This window comes from Acanthopagrus latus, chromosome 3 (genome assembly GCF_904848185.1).
Source record: "Acanthopagrus latus isolate v.2019 chromosome 3, fAcaLat1.1, whole genome shotgun sequence".
NCBI lineage: Eukaryota > Metazoa > Chordata > Actinopteri > Spariformes > Sparidae > Acanthopagrus > Acanthopagrus latus.
This window is the reverse complement of record NC_051041.1, coordinates 21,892,530-21,914,385: the sequence shown is the minus strand read 5'-3', so window position 1 is coordinate 21,914,385 and position 21,856 is coordinate 21,892,530.

The window sequence follows — 21,856 nt, the reverse complement described above, 5'->3', positions numbered from 1 at the left end:
TGAGTGTGTGTGTGTGTGTTTTGGGGGGCACCGTCATTTTTTAAGCAATTAAATATATCTCTTGCTCTGTCTGTTTTGTGATATACATGCCTAAAAAGTGCCTAATATTTATATCCTGAAATAATATTGGCATTATAATTATTATTATGATTTTTCTTTAGGTCATTTTTGATGCCCCCTCAGCGCTCAGTGCCCTACGTACAGCGCGTGATGCACATAGTGGGGGCGGTGGCGCTGTCGACATGCACACCACGGGACGTGAACCAATGACCGTCCAACAGCAACACTCTGGCTCTGCCCCTGAGCCAGAGCCGCACTAAACCAAACCAATGGTCATGAGGGTCTATTATGTGTGCTGCTAGTATGCTGCAACAGCTGTGCATCCTTGGGAAAGGTGATATGTAATTTTGGGAGTTGCTGGCGATGTGTGGTTTAGGTGTGAGGATGCATTGGTTGAAAGTTAGGGGCATACATCTTTAACTACAGACACAAACCAAATTGTGTGGAAGAGCGGTGCAAGTCTATTTTGTGTGCGGTCGTGTGTGTGTGTTTGCATGTCTCCTGGTGCGTGTGTTTATGTGTGCCCTCTAGGCTTCACGAGCCTGTCAATAAGAGTTAAAGGACTCCAGTAGAACAGATGATTCTCCAGGGTCCACAATGACCCTCTGAGCTGAAATGCAAAGTGTGTTAGAAGAGAGCCTTCACAAGCTATCAGTCAACATGTGTGTGTCCGTGTTTGTGCTGGCATTACAAACATGCACTTTGGCCAATAATGGCAACTTTGTTTGCACTCTTGCATGTGCGTGTGTGGTCGTTTCATTTGAAATGCGAGAGGCTCCGGGTGCATGCATGTGTGTGTGAACTTGTGTGAAGGCATTGGTATTCCATCGCCCTCAGCAATCCGTGGCCAAACAGATCCCATCATGTTTGTATTAGGAGACCAGATAGGCTGCTTTCTCTCCAGGCTCGCTGCATGCTGATGCTCCTTTCAGCCAGCTTGGATGGATAACAGCATCCACTTCATGCTTTGGACCTGCATTCACAGCTCATAGTGTTTTTGGAGGTTTGTTTGGATGCGGCCCTCCAGAATTGCTTCAGTGTCCGCCATGTGCATGCCTCAGTGGTTTTAGGGGCAACTGGCTTCATTGGCCTGGGAGCAGACTGTGATGCAGTCTGTCAGCCAGGACTGAAACTGTTTGCCTATTCAGGAAAGATACAGCAGTTATTACATTTTGATGCTAAATACAGCAGTTTAACAACAAATAAATAATAAAGAGAGGCGCCAAGAGGACCAGATCATTTACCAGTTTCTACACTGCATTTTAAAAAATGCACAACCTGTTCAGATTATACATGTAGCGGATGTCTGCGGTGGTTTGCAGCATAAAACATGGAAAAGCCTTGAAGGAAACTGCAGTTTTTAGAGACTCTGAGTTTCAAGCAGCAACTTCGGAGGCTGGAGAATGAAGCTAATGTGGAGGAACAAAAAAGTGCAGTCCCTCGAGTGGCCACACGAGGCTTGTCAATCAAGCAAGTTGACTTCCTGGTACAAAAAAGGTTTGGGACTGACTGGTTACTCTTTCATATAAACCACTTGTTTGAATTATATTAAGGCTAAATTTGTGCATAACTTGGAGAGTGGCCTCTTTGAGTGACAGCTAGGAAAAACAATAGGGCTTGGTGCGTGGTCAAGTGGACTAACAGACCAGAGAGACAGATGCTGATGTTTAAGATGAACGTGCGGTACTGTTAGTGTTAACTTGCAGACAGCTGCTGGAGATGGTGAGCTCTGGAGGAGACAGTCTGTTTTTTAACACTTTAAAAAGGATTAAAAAAGTGGCTTTACCTTCACTCTTGCCTCTCAAACTGTCTGCACAAATGAGCCGCAGAGGTTCTGATCTCGCCTGTAATGTACTATAATTTTTTAATTCTGAATGGAGGGGAGCTGTGCTTTTCTTCATGAATGTATTAAGAGTGGTAGGAAAAGTGAAAAGAGCACAGGCCAACAAAACAAAACAGAGTATCTGGTGAGTTCTTTTGTCAGAGACAAAAGTGAACACACACACACACACACACACACACACACACACACACACACACACACACACAATATCTGCTGGTTGTTACACACTGTCTTGCAGCTAAGACAGGTAAAGACCACTCACCTTGATAACAGGAGGACACATTTGCTAATATGTTTGTGTGAATACTGATAGCTTGTTAGCCTTGTTAGGTAGCTTGGTAGCTTCCCCTTGGGGGGGTTTGATTTGGAAGTATAACTGAATGTTGCTAATTTGCCAGTCATTCTTAAATGATTACAAGAAATATTTGGTATGTGATTCTACCACTAGCACCCATTTTGAGGTATTTTCAACCTGGATCACCATCAGAACACTTGTGCTTGTTGCACCTTTTGATTTAGGATCAATGGCTCAGTGTTCAATATAGCAGTGGTGGTGACGCACCAAGAAATGTGAACAACACAGGACTGAAAGTATTCGCAAATGTTTCATGAAAAAGAAAATAGATAGGTATTTGTTAGACCTCAAGGATACAAACACTGATTCAGTGTAAAATAATACGTAAAATTACATTTTGTAGAGGAGAAGTGTGAAAATACTGAGTTCAACCGCAACGTTTTCAGCACAATTACAGTTCTGATTGCTTTGATGCAGCGGTCAACTCAAACTCCACATTTTCAAAACAGTTAACACACAGTGGCGCTCATCGTCAAAATCTCATATTTTGTTCGCAAAAGGCTCTAACTGTTCCAAAACATTTCAAAGATTCAACAACAGCAAATTTTGCCTTCGAACAACACAACTTGCAAACAATTGTATGAGCTCTTCCATAAACCATTACACAGTGGACAACAAAATAAAACGTACAGCATTCAGTGCGAATCAGTGCACCACTGCTTGTCATTGTAGCCTATTACTGTACATAGCATTTATGCCAGTGCCATTTGTTGTCAAATTTGCCTTCTTGCAAAGAATTGGATGCAGAATCAGGGATGCTTTGATGCAAATTTTATTGATTCCATTGATTCTTTTTTCAAACTGTGGCTGAAAACTCAAATGCGGTAAATATTTCACAAAATACATGTAAACCAAAATAAAATCTATTGGACTATAAGGAATCAAGAAAGCTGGTAGTCTCATAGTCCACAAACCATTTCTGCAGCTTCACAGCAAGCATTTTCCTGAACAACTGACGTGGTCGGGGGCTTGTTATAAAATGTAGAAAAGAAGATAAAGATAAAATCTATTACAGTAAAGTATAAAAATCTATTACTGTAGAGTAAAAGAAATAGCCACGATTGATACTCAGTCTCTTCTGTCTTGACGATGGGGCCACATGGCCTCATCCACATCACATTCAACATCCTCTCTTGCAATGCACCGAGGGAAAAATCTTCTTGCATGCCTCATCCAACCTTGACATTCCTCTGCATTTCTATTTCTCTCTCTCATCTGCCTTAGACCTCTCCCATCCATGTTGGTAAAGAACAACATAGACGCTGCACCTTTTAAGGCCTGCAGACTGATTGCTTATTGAAGATTTGTGTGAAGGAGTGTCAAACAGGCACTTCAGTGATTTCACACTGATGTAGGTAGTTTCTAATAGTTAGGAACAGATGGTTTCTGTTTGGTTACCATAGCTAAAACAATGGAGTGTGGACTGTCTGAATGACATCCGTGTTACCGGTTCTGCGAAAGGGTGGGGGAAATGTGTCAACCCAGTGAGAGAAAGGGTTAACACATTTGCAAGAGGTGTCTTGTGCTCTGCTGAGGCAGTGATGATGAAAACCGAGTGGATCCCAGTTTCTTTAAGCAGGTCAAAGCAATCAAGAAAAACTGTAAAATGGGTTTTGCTTTTCCGAGGGGTTGTCAAATTTGCACTCCGAGTGAAAAAGAATACAGTAAGATTAAGTCTGGCTGTCAGCTCAAAGGTGCTTTCAAACCTGTTGAGAAGTGCCGAGGCAAACTGCCCGCATCCACTAAAGTCACTTCAGGGTGACTTGTGATGGTGAAAAGACTCGTAACCTGAAAGTTCTTCCTGCCATCTTTGATCGGCTGTTTCTCTGAGAACTGATTCTAAGACAATGACGCTTCTTGTGTTGTTTCTAAAATGAAGTCATCAATAAGAAATAATGCAAGAGCAAAGCATACCTTTTAGTTGAGAAGCAATAAAATGTGTTCGCTTATGAATTTCCCCTTCTGGTGTATTGAATTCCTCCATTTTCTGTGTTATTGATGAGACAGCTTATGCTTTCTGCAGACACTGGCAGAACCTGGAGGGGGATAACGACCTTTAGACTGTACTTTTAGGGTAAAAGCTGCGGGGGGAAAAAAAGCAGTAGTCGCTGAGATCTATGACGTTACAGGAAAGAATTTATAGTAGTATTTGACTGATTTTTACCCATGTCTAGTTTATATTATAGGGGTGCTATGAAGTGCTAAAGTAGTGCCGTGTCTGCAGCAAGAAAAGCGGGTCATATTCCTAGTAAAATATTCAGGCTTTTAGTGATGTATTCACACTGTCTTGTGTCAGTGCACAGAGAAGAAGCTGTCACGATGATCGCCTTAAACGATCTTCCTTTGGCTACTGTCACGTCTCATTGCGTGCTGAAAACGTTGCGGAGCCTGTGTGTGTTGCAGCGCGTGTGTCGGCGTGCACGTGTGTTGTTTGCAGTTTTGCAAAAGCAGACGAGAGGTCGAGCATCCCTCAAATGCTTTGTTGACCTTGTTATCTTTTTTCCCATGCTCCCTCTCTGACTCCGTCTCCGTCCTTTTGTCTCTCCCTGTTCCACCATGCTGAAGCAAAGTGGAAATGACAGTTTCCACTGGGTGTTTTCCTTTAATGGACGTTGTTCTCTGAGTGTCCTCCGCCCGAAGAGCTTCCGCAGATTTACACTGGTTATAGCCCCCCTGCTTTGCAAAGCACGTTTCATGTTTTTGTCTACAGCTTTTAGCCGAGCATCTACCTCTTTCATCTGTTAGTTTCCAACATAGCGCAGCCGTTAGCTCCTTTGTTTGGTTTGCTGTGCACACACTGAGGGAGGTTGGGATTTCTGTTTAACAAGTGTTTATTTGTGCTCACCGAGGAGTCCAGCTAGGAAAACAGAACGCAGTGCGCGGCTCTCGTGGGAGAAGCCGAGTTTGCCAGATACAAGAATCACAAATCGGCTAATGCCATAGATCTTTCTTAGACCTGCTCCGGGCCAACAGACGTCCAGAGTTAGCCTCGTTCAGGTGAATAAAAAATGTGTCTTTAAACTTGCCCTGTGAAAATAAGGAAATGTGTTGGCTGTCCACCTAAGTGATGCTGATTGCCAGTAAATGTCTCCACCATGTGAGGGAATCAAACATCATTTTGGGTGGTAGCGACACAGACCCTGCCGTGTCAGGCCTACTCCTCGCATGGTGCTGTGATGCAACATCTAGCACCGTAAATTAAATTCATACTGTTCCAAAGAAATAAGAGAAATTTCAACTTAAAGGAATAGTTCCACATTTCATCAGCTAACTTAGAGTTAGACATGAGGACTGATACCATTCTCGTGTGTACTTCAAGTATGATGCCAGCATCAGGAAGCAGTTAGCTTAGCTTAGCATAACTGGAAGCAGAAGGAGAAACCAAGGACGTTTTTGTCATTCCTATCAAGCTGCATAGTGGCGCGTGAAGCCAAAAAAGCATATGCACAAGAGACTTTGGCCGACTGAGCTGGCTAACTTCTGGTTTAGCGCCCTGCTAACTTAAATGGCGATAAAACTCAACTCATGATAGGGAAACTAATAATTTTGTGGGGGGTAATGATGCTCAACAAAATGTGTTCACACGTTGAAATCTGCTTCTGACACAATGTCGGGCCCCAGTACATCATGTGACGTTGTAATTACACATTTCGCTATATATATATATATATATATATATATATATATATATATATATATATATATATATATATATATATATATATATATATATATATATATATATATATATATATATATATATATATATATATATATATATATATATATATATATATATATATATATATATATATATATATATATATATATATATATATATATATAAGTTGTTGGTTTGAGTTTCTACAGGGAGACTTATATAATTATACTGATGACCTGGTGACATGCATTCATTAGCCAATAGATGACTTTTTACAGCGGAATGGAGAAGTTGTTGGAGCGAAATCTACCAGAGAGAAATGTCTGCTCACCCAAGGTCACTTGCTCTTCACACCCATCGTCCAAGTCAAAAAGCATTGTGTCATCACTGACCATGACCAAAAACTTAAAGCAGCTCATTAGAAAGATTACCAAAGTGTTGCCCAAGTCAGCATACTACGTGCTTTTATCTGTAGCCAGCTCATTTGCTGCGACGCTCTTCTGAATCTAATGATCAGTTACAGCTTAGAGAGCAGAGCAGCACACACTCTCATGCAGACCAGAGAACGTACTGTACATTACCCTTATTTAGAAAATCTTTAAGTCAGTTACTCGTCTGTCACAGATTCATTTTTAAGATTCTTTCATTGCTTTTTAGTCACTGCTGAATTACCATGGCCCATTTTACCTACTAGATATAGATTCCTGAGATCCTTTGGCTCAAGCCTTTTATTATTCATGAGCCTAGACCTGAAATCACCTGTTGTTTGTGTTGCCATTAAACTGTGAAACAGTCCGTCTGAGGTTTAACTGGACTCTCAATCTCATGTTCTTCGACATATCTTTCAAGCATGGATTTTCTCCTGGAGTTGTTTTACCTAGTAATTATTCTGTCCTGTCTTTTCCTTAGTTTAACTATTCCATTTCATTGTTTTTATCTGTGTTTTACTGATGATGCCTGGGTTATTTGTGATTTTATGCATGGAGTGGACTTTAGTTTATTACTACGTTATGAAAAATAAATTAAAAAACAGTCATGTCCTTAAAAATGTCTGCATACAATAAAGTGTACAACAAACATGGTTGAAACGGGCAGTATGTAAGAACTGGAGTCTTGTAGAGTTCATAATCATTCATACACAGTATGAGGCAGCAAATGACCACAACAACTCCTGCCTACTGTTGCTACTGTTAACTAGTTAGTTCACTTAGACGTGCAGCTAGCAATTCGGACAGAGAGCTCAGGGCATCAGGACAGTGTTAGTGTTTATATGGTTGATATGATGGCATGTGGCTGACACTGAGATGGTCTGGGGCTGGATGTCATAATGTAAGAACTGTTATTTCTTCAAATTACGTTGATGATTTTAGTACATTTTTTTGTATGTTTTTGACTGAAATTCTCACACATTCCACATTTAAATCATGCAGTGTACACCACTGGCAACACTTTTGCAGATTATGTCAGATTAAGTCTACCTGAAATTTTTTAAAAAAAAAGACTAGCAGTCATTCAAAAATGCAACTTTGAACAGAAAATCTGAATACACGTCAAGCATTGTCACTTGTGTGTCACTCTCATAGTGGTGGCCTCGCTCACTGTATGACTATAAGCAGCTATAGCAGCTTAGTTTAGAGCACCCAAACAATTTACTGAAATATTGTGACAGTGTTGGATGAAGGAGAAACAACAAGATAAGTTTCACTCTGTCATGGAGAAGCCTATGGTAGCGATACTCCTGCCCAGTGGACGGCCAAAATGAATTCCACACACGCAGTGGACATTATGGATTACTTCTTATGACATGTTGTCGTGCTGGATTAGTGTTAGTTATGAGTCCACCTGTGAGGAAACGAAAGAAACGTGCGTCAGATTCTCAGGCTATCGCTTCACTTCCAGGAGCAGCGCCACTAGACTGAGCTGCTGGGAGCCAACTGTTATCTGTGCTCCAGATTCCAAACAGTGCCAACAAAAAGTGAGTCACTGCGTTGCAGGGAGCTTCACTGAGGACTGTTCGTGTTGGACTGTGCTCATGACGCCAACACAAAGGGAGTGTAGCTGTGTGTGAGCATGGGACTCCAAACTTTACACTGTAGAGCTACTTCATTTTTCAATTAGCATTTTGTATTATGTGACAGTAAATAATTTGCTGTTAGTGAACAGCTCGCTTATTCCCAGTGTCCCATACCAATGTTCTGCCACATCCCTTGGTGTCTCATACAGATGTAGAAGGTACCATTAATCGTCTGTTTGAGACCCACTGGGCTTGAAAATTACTTTATTTCAACATGTCCAAAAGAAAATGAGACGATTTAACTGCTACACCTGACGTAGCATACAGAGCGACAAAGTCCTGAGAGGGATGGAGGTCGGGTTTGTGTGGTGTGTCACACAAAGGACGTTCACCCATCAGACAGGAGTTGTGAAACCAAACATCAGCAGTCCTTTCCTAAACCTAGCAAAATAGTTTTTGTGCCTAAACCTGAATCAAAGTTCAGGTTCATGTTAAACTCATTTGCAATTTCTGTGCCTACGGGTCTCCCTAAAACAAACAATATTTATATATAATATATATCCGGCAAGAGTTTTGTGGGGAGAGCCAGGTGGAGTGGGGAGGCATAGCCTAGAGGAAAGAGCTGGGTGCAGAGCCGGACCTTCCAGAGGAATAAACGCCCAGCTTCACACTGTACTGTGCTCTGATCTGGTTCTGTTTACTGGCGGGAGGAGAACTCAGAAACTTGACTGCAGCAGCTATCTGCATACATGGTACAACTGTAATGTACTGAACTGGAGGGGAAATCTTACTTTACTTCATGAACATAACTTAAAGGTTAAAAAGGTGGAAAGGGGAAAAGAAGAGAGAGTCTGGTGAGTGCTGAGTTTAGTGACCTGGAGGCAAAAACACAGACACACACACCCTCTGTGTGAGGTTGGTTGCTATCCCACAGCAAACCAACAATACGCAAGTGACATGCAGCCAACTGAATGCACAGTTAGCTCGAGTAAACTTGGATTTCTCTGGGTTTGAACATTGTTGGAAACATTTGGGAACACGGAAGTACACAACACAACAAAATACATAACAAAGGTCCAGTTGTTTTTTGGCAATTTGATGCAAAATTTGTACATATTATATCTTTAGACACATGTCAGACAGGCTTGTTAGGCAGGGCAGCTTTATGTACAGCTCACAGATGTTAAGGGTGCCTACAGCCCACTGTGAGCTGTAAAGCATATGAGTCATCAAGGGGCATGATAAAGCAGTGTTTTGCTTGTATTTTACTCCCTGGGACTGCAACAGCCTAAACAAAAAGCTATTTTTTGGCAGTTTGACTTGAGATGCTATAACCAGAAAACCATGTTTGCCCAGTTTCTACCGGTACATATAGACTCTCTTGTCCCCTTGAGGTTTTTCATGTTAGTGGACTCGACCACTAGAGATAGAGGAAGGTGGGAGGGAAAAAAAGTTTCCACGGGTGTAGTAAAGTAGCTCCATTATAGCTGCTGGATCAGGGACACGCACAACACAAAAACAGCTAAATTATTTAATGCATCGAGGAGGGCTGGAAATCCCGATAACATATTGAGCCAACAACACAGACAAACAGCATAAGAAAAGAGGGATGTTGATGCTTTCCAGCAGGGATAGACAACCACATTAAACAGGATGGCTGCAAAACACTGCAGCATAAAAATCACTCCTTAACAGAGTTTTTCTTGTGCAAGTTCATTAAGTTGCACATGCTGGGATGGGAAGTACAAATCCTGGACACCTGAGCAGTTGAAAAGTGGCATGCACATCCCAGAATTTCAGCAGGATTAGTTAAAGTGACGAAAGAAATTAATCAGTCGCAAATAACATGGGTCTTTCCAGAGAACGTAACAGGGAATATATTTGGACCCATCCTATAACTACAGTATTTAAGATAATGTGGGGCTGTATCTGTAACGTGGCACACATCTGCATTGCTGAGAGTCACTGGGTTTAATAACTGCCCTCTGTGGTCAGATAATAAACAAGCAATGCGATGCAAATGCAATTGCCTCATATATTTCCCCATGTTCCAAGGTAATAATAGCTCCATTTACATATATTGAGAGACAGATTCAGTGGCAGTTTAATGAACAGTGGGGGAAGTCAGACACCTATCCATGTCCTCACTTACCTTAATCAGTAGTCAATTTCCACAACCTTCAACGGAGAAGTGAGGATGTTACCTTATCTCATAGGGTCAACATTCAACCACATGCTGTTCAGTTCTAGGTAATGACGTCTTGACTTTTACAGATAGACCCCCAGTGGAGAGCCTTTGCCCTACGAACAGAGTAATTATTGTCGTATTAGCTTCATGTTGTCTACTGAAACTTCTGTCTCACAATAAATTGTGAAAGTTCCACAGCTCTCGGAGCGGGACAGGCTAGACCAAGCTAATCATTAAGCTTGTGATGCCATTTAAATCTTCTGTTTTCGGCCTTCCTTTTTTTCCATATTATGTTACAGCAACACTGGACAGTGAATGACAAGAAGCACATTGCATGACATAAAAATGTTATCCCACTCACTGTATTGAAAATGTGATTACATTGCGAAGTTGTCAACAGAAAAAAGTTGGTATCTACATGATTTACTAGATTAGGCCTACACTGGCTGATATCAACTCCCAGTAAGACAGCAATCCAGCCAACCACAACATTATCTAAGTAGATGTGTGTTAGTGGTATTAGAGTGTAATGTAAATTTGTTATTGAGATGTCTTACATTGCTTCTTAGAAAATGCAAGAGTGCAAGGATGGGGAATGGAGCATGGGGCTCAACCCAGTGGAGGTGGGTGCTAGAGGATTTGTGGGAAAAGCAACAACACGCCCACTCAGGAACCTAGGGCTACAGGGAGCCAGGCTGCACAAGGGGGCCGGCAGGGAAATATCCAAAAAGGCAGAGAAGTCAAGCTTCTGGCTATGGCTGAAAAGGCGGAACAAAACTTGGGGAGCGAGCAACTCCTGAAGAATGCTAGCTGCAGGTGGTGTCAGGGAAACATCCCTGTTCACTGCCCCGCCACCAGGAGATGTTCTGGGATAAAGGGCGAGACATCAGTGAGCGGTGGTCCCCAGCTGGTGACCCTGCAGCTAGCGATGTGGGCACCGGTGGAGGTGCTGCAAACCTAGGGCTGAGCAGGAAGGATGTCTACCTGTATACACTACATTAGTGAAAAAGAAGTGTAATCACATTGCTGTAATGCCTTACTATGTAATGCATTATTAGCCAATTATCTTAACAGACAAGACTAAAGAGTGCTGCAGAGTGCTCTCTCAGGCTAACCAGGAAGTGTCCAACTGTAGTCTTATTAAGCCACTTAAATGTTTTTAATTCAAACATAGGGTATTTACTGATGTGTTTTACATCTTAAAACAACACCTGGAAATATCTTCAGCCAGTGTTAACCCCATACTTTATCTGACACAAACAGTGTGGTGGCCTCAGGATCGGTCCAGCTCTGTCCTCTGTTGGCTGTGGATTTCCTTTGTTTCAGGAAGTTGATGGGAGGTGTGATGCAACACACCTGAGCAGGCTGAGCTCAGGTGGCTATAAATAAGACCTGCAGACCTCTCTCTCTCTCTCTCTCTCTCTCTCTCTCTCTCTCTCTCTCTCTCTCTCTCTCTCTCTCTTTCTTGCCCTTGCCCACCCACACATACATTCATACATACATATCGACTTATGGACATAATTATATTGCTTATTTCATTTAGTTAATTAAACCCTTTTACATTATTTACAGACTATATGTGGTCTCCCTCTTTTGTCACATACGGTTGAGCCAGGTTGTGACAACAGAGAACCCACCGACTTAGTGAAAAGGGAACCGCAAGTGCAACAGTGCTCACTTAATTCTGTGTTTTGTGACTGATCCCTGCGACACAATATTTTTAGGCAAAAATGAATGAAATTGCACTTTATCGTTAAAACCCACTGCTGGCTTGGACAGCTGATTAAAAGTAATCACACTGTAAATACGCTGCATTTGTTTTGATGGCCATTTAATTACTTTTCAATTACAGGCTGGAGTCTTTTTGTTACAGTGATGGAGCGTTACTCACACATCGTATTAACATCTGTTTACTTATTTCTGGCCTCTGGTCACTGTGGCTTTACCTTTACAGTGGAATGTGCACCCCTACATATGTCGTTAAAAGCGCAAGTGAAATGCACAAAAAGTCAGGCTTGATCTTAGCATTTGTCAGCTCATGGTTTAAACTGGTGACAGGTGCAGCAGTACATGTGACGCCTTGTTTTTTGTCAAGATGCTGAGAAAATTCACGGCTTCCCTTCTGCGGTGTTCTGTTTAACGACTGACGCTGTATTACTCGATCTCTCCTGCATTTGATGTCGTTTCCGCGACGGAACTCCACCCACGCCCTCCATCCCACACACTCCCTTTCTGTCTTCCAAACTTTGCCACCAGATGAATATGGATGCCACTCCTAATGAAACTTGTATTTTGGTTCTGTCTTGTATTCCTCTCTACACTGTGGCAGTGTGACTTCAGGTACATCAGTCTGTTCTTTGTTCCCCCACACTGTCACTTATTATCTCTACCTGCATCTCTGACTTTCTCATTCTTGGATCGTAGGAGTTGCTGCTTCTTTCCTTCTTTGTCCTCCCCTAACTCACACACACACACACACACACAGATGCAATGAACACATGCGGTCATGTGCTTTACACACCCTATGGTCACGCACACCACGCATGCACACATGCACACATGCACACATGCACAGCTCATTTCCTGGCACTCAGTTGATGCAAGGTGTAAAACAAGAGATAATGTCAGCATTTCATAAATAATGCAAAAGAAGAGGCTCTGTGTGTGTGTGTGTGTGTGTGTGTGTGTGTGTGTGTGTGTGTGTGTGTGTATGTGTATGTAATGTATGTGTTGAGAGTGTGTGTGTGTTTGTGTGTCTATATCATGAAGGAGTGAGACTGCCCTGTCAGCACTAACACTCCTCCCCAGCGCCTCCCTGACATCGAAAGGAGACCCCAAGATACAGGTTTAATCCCCTCGCCCCTCCCCTCCCGCCCTCCCTCCCTCCGTCTTTTTTCCGTTTTCTTCCACACACACACACACACACAACGCACACTCACCTCCGCACACATGCATTGCTCAGACACCCTCCATCAGGTTTTAATCTCAGCAGCAGTGCTCTCGCAGTGTGTGCTCCTCCTTCCTCTCTGGCTGAGACAGACGAAAAATATAGAGGAGACAAATGACTCATTTTATGGTGCAGGAAAATTACTGCCTAAGAGATATTACAAGGTGTATGTATACATTTATTGTAGGAGGAGATGAGATTTGGAGCACATTTGTGTGAGAGAATAACAAATAATAGAGGAGAGGAGGAGAAAAAAGTGTGCAATCTGGGCTGTTGTGCAAATGAGAGAGTGTCGCGGCTCAATAACAGTTGTTCCGTGTCCTGTGCAGATGGCTTGACAAACAGTGTATGGTGTACTTTATACGGCCTCGCATGCCTCCAAGACACGTTCCTGCTCGAATCGATCGGGGACAGAGGAGGAGGATGAAGAAGCAACAGTGAAAAATCCATTGCAGTGTGCAGGATATCTGCTCCCTCTATGAGAAAAATGCACTCCAGCAGCTTCTTGGTTCATTGGCCTGGCCCAGGAGGGAGGACATTACGGGCGTGATGCAGGACCTTTTTTTTTATTTCGATCAGGTCTGCTCCTCGCCGTGCTCGCCTGGGCCAACCCAGAAGGATGCACAGATGCTCTGCGCAAGCAAAAACACAAATGAAAAACAATGCAGCGATTCATTTTGTGAAAAAAGATCCTTACTGCGGCGTTTTAGTCCTCCTAAAACCCAAAGATGTGAGAGATTAAAAGTGCCTTCCTTTTAACAAATGATTTGACCAATTTCATTGTCGAAATTGCCCATCCAAACCTACAAGCGGGGAGTAGTTTGAACAAAGTAGCCTCTGCACTCGCACCCTGCCCCACACACACTCTGTTAGCACATGCGTCTGGAGGGACGGCCATATTGAGTGCCATTCGAAACCAGCGCCACCTTGAGGGGGGGGGAGTGTGTTTTAAAGCCCTCCATCGCCGAGGCTGTATCAGTGCTCTTCCAGTATTTTCACACCTGGGCCCTAAAATGACATATCTTGTTGTGTAAATGATTCATACGTGTTTTGGAGTTGGAATGAATCCAGTCGACCGCCACAGCTGGCAGCCTCAACACTTGATGTAGTGGCTGCAAAGTTATCCTCCTGGGCAACGCCGACCCTCAAACTTCACATTTATTAAACATGCTCGCGTTTGACACTGAGGCTCAGGTAGTGTCTGACAACAGAGACAGACCTTTCTGTTAAATAAGTTCGCTCTGTGACCAGAAACTCGAGTCTCGTCCAAGGAGAGTTCTCTGGCAAGCTGAGTTCAAACATGAGTCAGAGCTGGAGCAGAGGACTTTGGAGTTTACCTCGAGGAACCTGAGTCACGGCTGAATATTTAACTGTTCTGGACGATCCAGATGAGGCAAGAACCGTCACCGCTCACCACGAGAGGTTACAGAATGACTTTTCCTATTACAAAAAGTCATATTTTCATTTAACAAAAGGGTCCGACTCCATAGGAATCATTTCCGTAACAACCTCAGCCCAGTATGACATTTTTGGGACATATTCCTTGTCTTGCCAAGAGGTGGGCCTAGATGACTGATTCCCCTCCACGCAGAACCTAGATTGTAAAAATGGCACATTGTGGTTTCATTGGTTGACAATTTGAAACTAATCTCACTGGATGCTGGCTGCAGGCTAGTTTATAGACAGATAGAGTGCTATTGATCTGCTAGTTTGACTCTCTCCCAAAATGTCTCACTATGATCTTCGCCGGGTGTTTTACTGCCGAAGCTCTACCGTACTTCAACCTCATATAACTGTATTTTCTATCCCCATTGTTTTCCCCTGACCTTAACCATACTGCAGCTGCTGTGCACAGACTTTACATAAAAGGAGAATTTGAATAACTATGTCATTGAGTGAAATCCAGGGTCTTGTCAGTGTTCCTGTTAAGTATGATGTGGAGGCAAGCCCTGTTCTTAAGTGCTGGAGTCAGAAGCTTTACACACTTGACCGCTCACCCTGAATTCACCGCGCCATCATCGTGCCCCGCTACTTCTGCTTTTGAGAGACAGACATTCAACTCAAATGAGAGTCTGTTTGCCAGAGGAACACAAACCGGGATTATTTCAAGGTTTTTAATTAAAAACAAATGCTCTTGTTTTCATGGTGGAGGCAGTCGTGCTGTCTGACTGCAGTCTTTCCCTTTCATCACATTTTCCCTCCGTATTTGGATTTCAAGAATGTATTTATTCTGTGCCAGTGCGATCTTTAGCTACCTATCACAGACCTGTATGTCAAAGATAGCTTTTGTTCAAGCCTGAGACATTATTCGAGTGGTGCGCCACTATCCAATAATGTATAATACCAAGCTGCCGTGCGCATCATCACTCTCGCAGGCTGTTTTCAGTCCATGAACCATCCGTTCAATAATTATTTATTACCTGCATTAGACCTGTGACATTTCAACTGTTTCCGTAGCAGAGTGTGGGCCAAAATTCATTGAACTAAGGACAAATGTGATGACGCATTTGATTTGTTGTCAAAATTCCATTCTCCCTAATGTGAACCAATCAAGTTGAAGCGTTTTGACGACACTGAATTAAATAGGCTCCCTGCTTCATTGATTTTACATGGCAATCGGGCCAATTGAATCTCCTGCAAACTGAAAATGAAAGGACTGATGCGCCTCCGTTCAATTCATGTGAGACAGTGTTGACGATATTGATTTAGTCAAAGGACAACGTGATCATATCTGACATGCATGCATACAGCTTTAATGTTGTTGCTGCGGTGGTGGCTGTCACTATGCATAATGTTGCTACCGCCTTATTTTGATGTACTGCTCCATAATACACAGCACTTCCTGTTGTGTGAGCATTAAAAAAAAAATCCTCTAAATGCCATATTTTGCTCTGCGGTCTCCTGATGATTAATTTGACTCAGAAACCACACTATCCTGCCTCAGCAGAAACAGAAGGGAGCTCAAATGAACAGGTCCTGACCTCCTAATCTTCCAGTCGTGGAGAAAGGATGCGCTACAAGGTTCCTTTTGAATTCATTTATCTCAGCGACTCTTTCTGAGCTTTCTTTTTTGCAGACCCAAATGAAAAGAAGAAGAAAAAAAAAAGTCTGTGAAGAAATATATCTACGAGAAGCCTTTTGAAAAGTTTATTTCCAGAGTGAAGCAGGCGAGTCGGTGGCGGTTCCACGTTTGTCTCTTCTTAGTTTTTTTCAGCAGACATTACTGGACTCTGCTGCTTGTACAAGCGGCGGCACGGCTCGAATTGCTCGCGAGATAGATGTCACGCTCTGTACATCTGAATGACAGCAAGGCTGCTTATCATGTTCCTCATCGTCAGGCTACTGACATCTGTCACCTTCAGTCCTTCATCTTCCCTCTCCCTGCCTCTGCCCCCATAACAAACAACCGCACACACTCGCACACATACGCACACCGTTCTCCGAGCTCAGAGTCCCCACTTCCAAAGCATCTCTGCCACTTATCTCTCTCATCACTCAAACCGTTCGCAGCACTCCTCCTTCCTCCACGGCGCCGGGGAATGAAAAGAACGAGACGGGCGAAAAGGGAAAGGGAAGACAGAGGGGACGATTCATTCATTTGGGAGGGCTCATATGTTCTGAAAGGTGCTGCTTTGGCAGCAAAAACTTTCCTCTGACACGTGTCCAATTGATACTTTGAAATGGCTGCCCACTCAGCAGAAGTGATGGGACAATTCCCCTCGTCTGCAGATTGGGAGATGAGAGTGTGATGTTAAGGAAGAGGGAGCGGTGGAAGTGCTGCCGCCGGCTGAAAACTCCAGATATCACCTGCAGCCGTTGTCAGGGTTGTTTTATCGATTTTTATCCACTTCCCCCTCATCATCGTCACTGTCGCCCACGCTGTCAGCCCCACCGCCGTCACCACTGTCGTTATTTACACGAGTGCCACTCGTCATCACCATCATTATCTTCTTCATCATCTTCATTGCTCATCAGTGTTTGTAGCGAATTAACGTGCAAATGCTGTAATTATCATCATACAGTGAGAATAATATATAATTATTATGGACAAATGAAGAATAAAACACACAAAAGTAAGACAGAGAAACGTGGTGCAGATGTTTCCATACAGGGCTCTAGAGCTCTGTGGATGTTTGATGAGTATGAGAATGATGTGAATCATATGCTCTGGCCTTTACAGTCACCGGATCTCAAACCCAGTCGAACAGCTGTGGGGGATTTTGGCGCATTGTCTTGGGCAGCCCCCTGCACCATCATCATGTTTCAGGACATACATAAAAGTCCTGCCTGCTCACAGTGTTCATCCATACAACATAACAAACACAGCAGCGACTAAAATGCTTCAGTGTGTTTAAGTTTTTTTTTACTATCTGTCCTATTCTGCTACTACTCAAGCACAATGTTTGAGATACTCCCACTACAACAAGGTCATTGCAGCAGAATGAGGCCACTGCTGCAGATATTCTGAAGTCTTATTTTAGTGGCTAAATGGAAAATTTGCGGCAATAATCCTCTTGACACGAGAGAAAAAAAGGATTGAACCTCCAAATTATTTCACTGTTGAACTATTCATTGTTTTTCCCCTCTGCCACTCTAGTTCAAGTTCAAGTTGCCAGGCGCAGTTTCTTTGCAATGCAGTTTGAAGTCCTGGAATTGGCGATAAAACACTACAACAAAAGGAATGAACAACCAAGACTCACACTCTGTGAGTGCACTGCATTCCCCCATTGGTTACACATGCCCACTATACAGACCAAGCATGCATCGGTATATATTGCAAAATATAATGTAATATGTTCAAGTGGCAATATGTAAGAATTGCCCACCAGTCAAATTCATCCTACAGACAAGCATGGGTCAGTATATCAGCAGCCTAACAGGTGACTTCTGTCACTAGCGCTTGTAATAGCTGACTGTGCCCTGATCGGGAGCTCGCAGCACAGTAGCAGCGCTGATGTTGTTCACCTACGGAGCCTCTTTAGGTACAAACTGGCAAGGGGCTAGCTGTTTAGCATGCTAACTCTCTGAAACACAAAACGTAGACGTCCTCCACAATATGACAAAGCTTCTTCACATTCTGTTAAAGATATTAGTTATCAGCAATACATGCCAATATATTGTCAGTTTAACGTCAGTAATATATATTAAAATGTATGACAGATTCACATGATGATACGTTGATTATATATTAATATGTATTAAGAAATCTATTGAAACATATTGTGCATATATTACTAGGAAATGTGTTAGGAAGATATGTGATGATAATATTCTTTACAATATATGAAGAACTTCAATAACTGGTCTGTTTGTCAATAAATAAAGAATAGTACTAGTAATAGTAATAGTAGTATCTATTAGTACATTATTGATAATATATTTCAATACATATTAAGATGACTCTAATTTAAAACAAAAACCTGTGTCAACTCTTCGTATCACTATAATATGTAAATATAAGTTGAACATATTATCATAACACTGTTAAATGACACCGGATTATGAAAAAAAATCTACAATGTTAACATTTTAGATCTACTTATTTTATTTATTTCATATGTTTCCATTGCACTTCTTAATTAATGTTATGTATGACTTATTATCTACACTACCTTAACTGAGCACTGCTTTTTATTTTCAAGATAATCTTACTGTCATCTGTACGGTAGCACTAAAGGAAATATATTGTTACTCAAGCAAATGATTTGAACCCATTGTGCATGGCTTAAATTGCATTAAAGTCACTTTCCTTGCTTTTTACCAGCTTACTCAGGAATAGAAACAGCCTGATTGCTTCATAGTTTTCAGTGGACATGGTGAACCCATTCTGTCCCGAAGCACTGACGTGTGCAAACTGTTTTTTATAATGTTAAACTTAAGTTTTTGTTCAGTCCCTCACGTATTTCCGTGAAACAGGTCACAAAAACTGCTGCTGACACTTTTAACAGCCCAGAAGAATTTACTTATGCAATAGCAAAGTATGGTTTTCAAAATTTATAATTGGAAGTAATCCGACAATTGATGGTGAGCGCACCCTATTTTTTTACCCGCTAACGCCACATTGTGAACAACAGAAATAGAGCTAAGAGAGCTGACAGCTAGTGTGTGACATACACAGCTGGGCTGAGAGTTTCTGTTCAGAGGAACATGATGTGTTATCCGGCAAACTGCAGCTGTTCCTGTTTCAACACAAAAAGTTTACTTCTTTTGGTTTTACTTCATTGAGTTTTAACAAATTCTCTCTGTTATTTGTTGTTCTTAAAGCCAGGGTTGGTAAGACTGTAGACCTCCTGCCTTTACAGCCACGCCTCCAAAACACATGGACACCCCTGATTACACAGACTGCACCAATGAACAAATTATTGTTAATATTCATCGATGTCAAGCTTGTACGCCAGTCTTGTGCTACTAGCCTGCTAGCAGATTCCAAATTGCAAGTAGTGTGTTTTCCATCATTTAGTACCGATATAAAAAATCTCACTTCTCTTCCTCCTCATTTCTGTTGCAATCTATCAATATATGTTTGACAGTTTCCGGCTTATTACACTGTATATGTAGTCCAGTGGAATGCTTATCTAGTCGATGGACTGTTTGAATTAAAACGTTTAAAGCAAAAATGTACATAAGTATTTCAGCTGAGTACAGTTTAGAGGTAAAAGTACTTTAAGCTACTTAGTTCTTTGGGATGGTGGTGAAAATGTTAGCCTGCAGTATTTCACTAACTTAAATTAGGCGCTCATTTAATAGTGAATGGACTGTCAGAGTGATCACAGTTTAGCTTGAGGGAAACCATGACGTCACTGAGACATTTCAAACAAAATCCACAAAAGTCAACATCATGGCAGTGTGAGGGGAAATATCAAGGGGTGGCCAGAGTCGTTGGGATACATCCACCATGAATGTCTGGAGAAAACGTTTCTATCTAGACCAAAATGGGGGGTCAGCTAATTACCTACAAATGTGTGTTATAGGGTGACTAAAAATGACAGTTATTAAAACATAAACACAGGAATTGGAGCCCCTCAGTGTCACAGGGCCCACAACTACTTACTACTGGCACAACTACCGTAAAGTGGCAGACCGCCATCTTCTGTTTTTCCAAGTCACTAAGCATGTATTACATTTAAAATCAATAAGAACACCTCGACAGGTACGAGGGGAGGATGTAGGAGGCGGGGCATGTGAAGCCATGACTGTCCACTCGTGAAATAATGTGCAGCCATGTGCTCATCTCCTCTTTAGATAATATAGAGTGTCCATGCCCTGGACTGTAGCCTCTCTTCTGACTGGAGAGGGAACTGTGCTGACTTGCATTCATGCACACACACATACAAACACACACACAAACAAACAGACAAACAGCGAACTCAATAAGAAGATTACGATGGCTCATTTTCCTTCTCAACTCAAGGGGAAGATTACCACATTCCCATAGCAAATTAGCTCAAATAAATGGTTCATTATCAGTGTGAAACATGGCGGTAGTTGGATGTGATCATTACGGCCGCTCGTGGTTGGCTTGATTAATCATGTAATCGCTGAGACAGGCTCGGGTTGCACACAGTGGCGTGGAGCGCGATCCGTGATCCGAGCGCAGTTTTGCTAACCTGCTTCGAGCCAGAAGATGCATTTTAATGGTTTGTTTGTTTTCTAACTGTAAATAGCAAAAAAAAAAAAAAAAAGACAAACAGGATGCTTTTTGCCTAAAACAAAAAGAACGGGAGAGAGAGAGAAAATAAACCCTGCAGATATGTTTTTTTCATCACTGCACGGCTGTCAACTGTCTTCATCGGCTCCTTCCCGTCTGCCTTTCTCTCTGTCTCATGTCTCCCAGGTGTTTATTTAGAACACGAAGACGGTGCTTTAATGATGCCTCAGGGTTGTCAATATAATCAGAGAGCGATCCTCTTCATCTGCACGAGCTGTCAGAAAACAAAAGCCTACAAGTTACAGTCACAACGCCTGCAACACGAACTGGCACCCACGCCAGAGCTCTCTTTCCACCGCGTTACCGGGACAAAGATACGAACAAAAGCTCTGTCAACACAGTCTGACATTGTCTTTGAATAGATCCCTCTGTGTGCAGTGTGTTTACATGTGCTAACAGCCTTCTCTCCTCCAAAAGCCTATCCGAAGCGGCCCTAATGATCACTGCTGATGACAGATTTTGGTGCATTGTGGGAAACGGCTCGGAAAGATCAGCCGACTTTGGAGTAAAAATAGATACTCTATCCTTTATGCTATTTTGGGTTTATTTTGTTGTGAATAATTAAAGCTTTGAGTTTGACGGTGTGTGCGCACATGCATGTGTGTTCATCTGTGTGTGTGTGTGTGTGTGTGTGTGTATAATTACTGGCATTTGCGTAGTGGAGCATCTCTCATTACAGTGAAGAGGCTTGGGGAGAGGACAAGGTCAAGGCTCAATTTATCATCGTTTGCTACTCAGGGCACAGCGTGTTAGCAGGCGCTGTAGCAGAAGGGTAGCCACTTGGAATATGAAAATCTCAGCCTCCTACGCAAGGTAAAAACAAGATGGGAGCTGTTTCACTTCACGCTCCATCATGAGAGACTAGCTGATAATACGAAATGTATTTGTTCTTTTTCAACTGAGGTCAAACAAATTTGAATTCCCCTCACTTTTCAGTGGAACAAAATACAAATTAAATTCAGGCAATTTTCAAAAGGATGTTTCCAACATTTTTTTGTGACTGACATTGGAGGAATTGCTTAATGACACGCGCAATTGCCACAATATGCTACTGAATTGAGCACCCATAGCCCTAGTCTA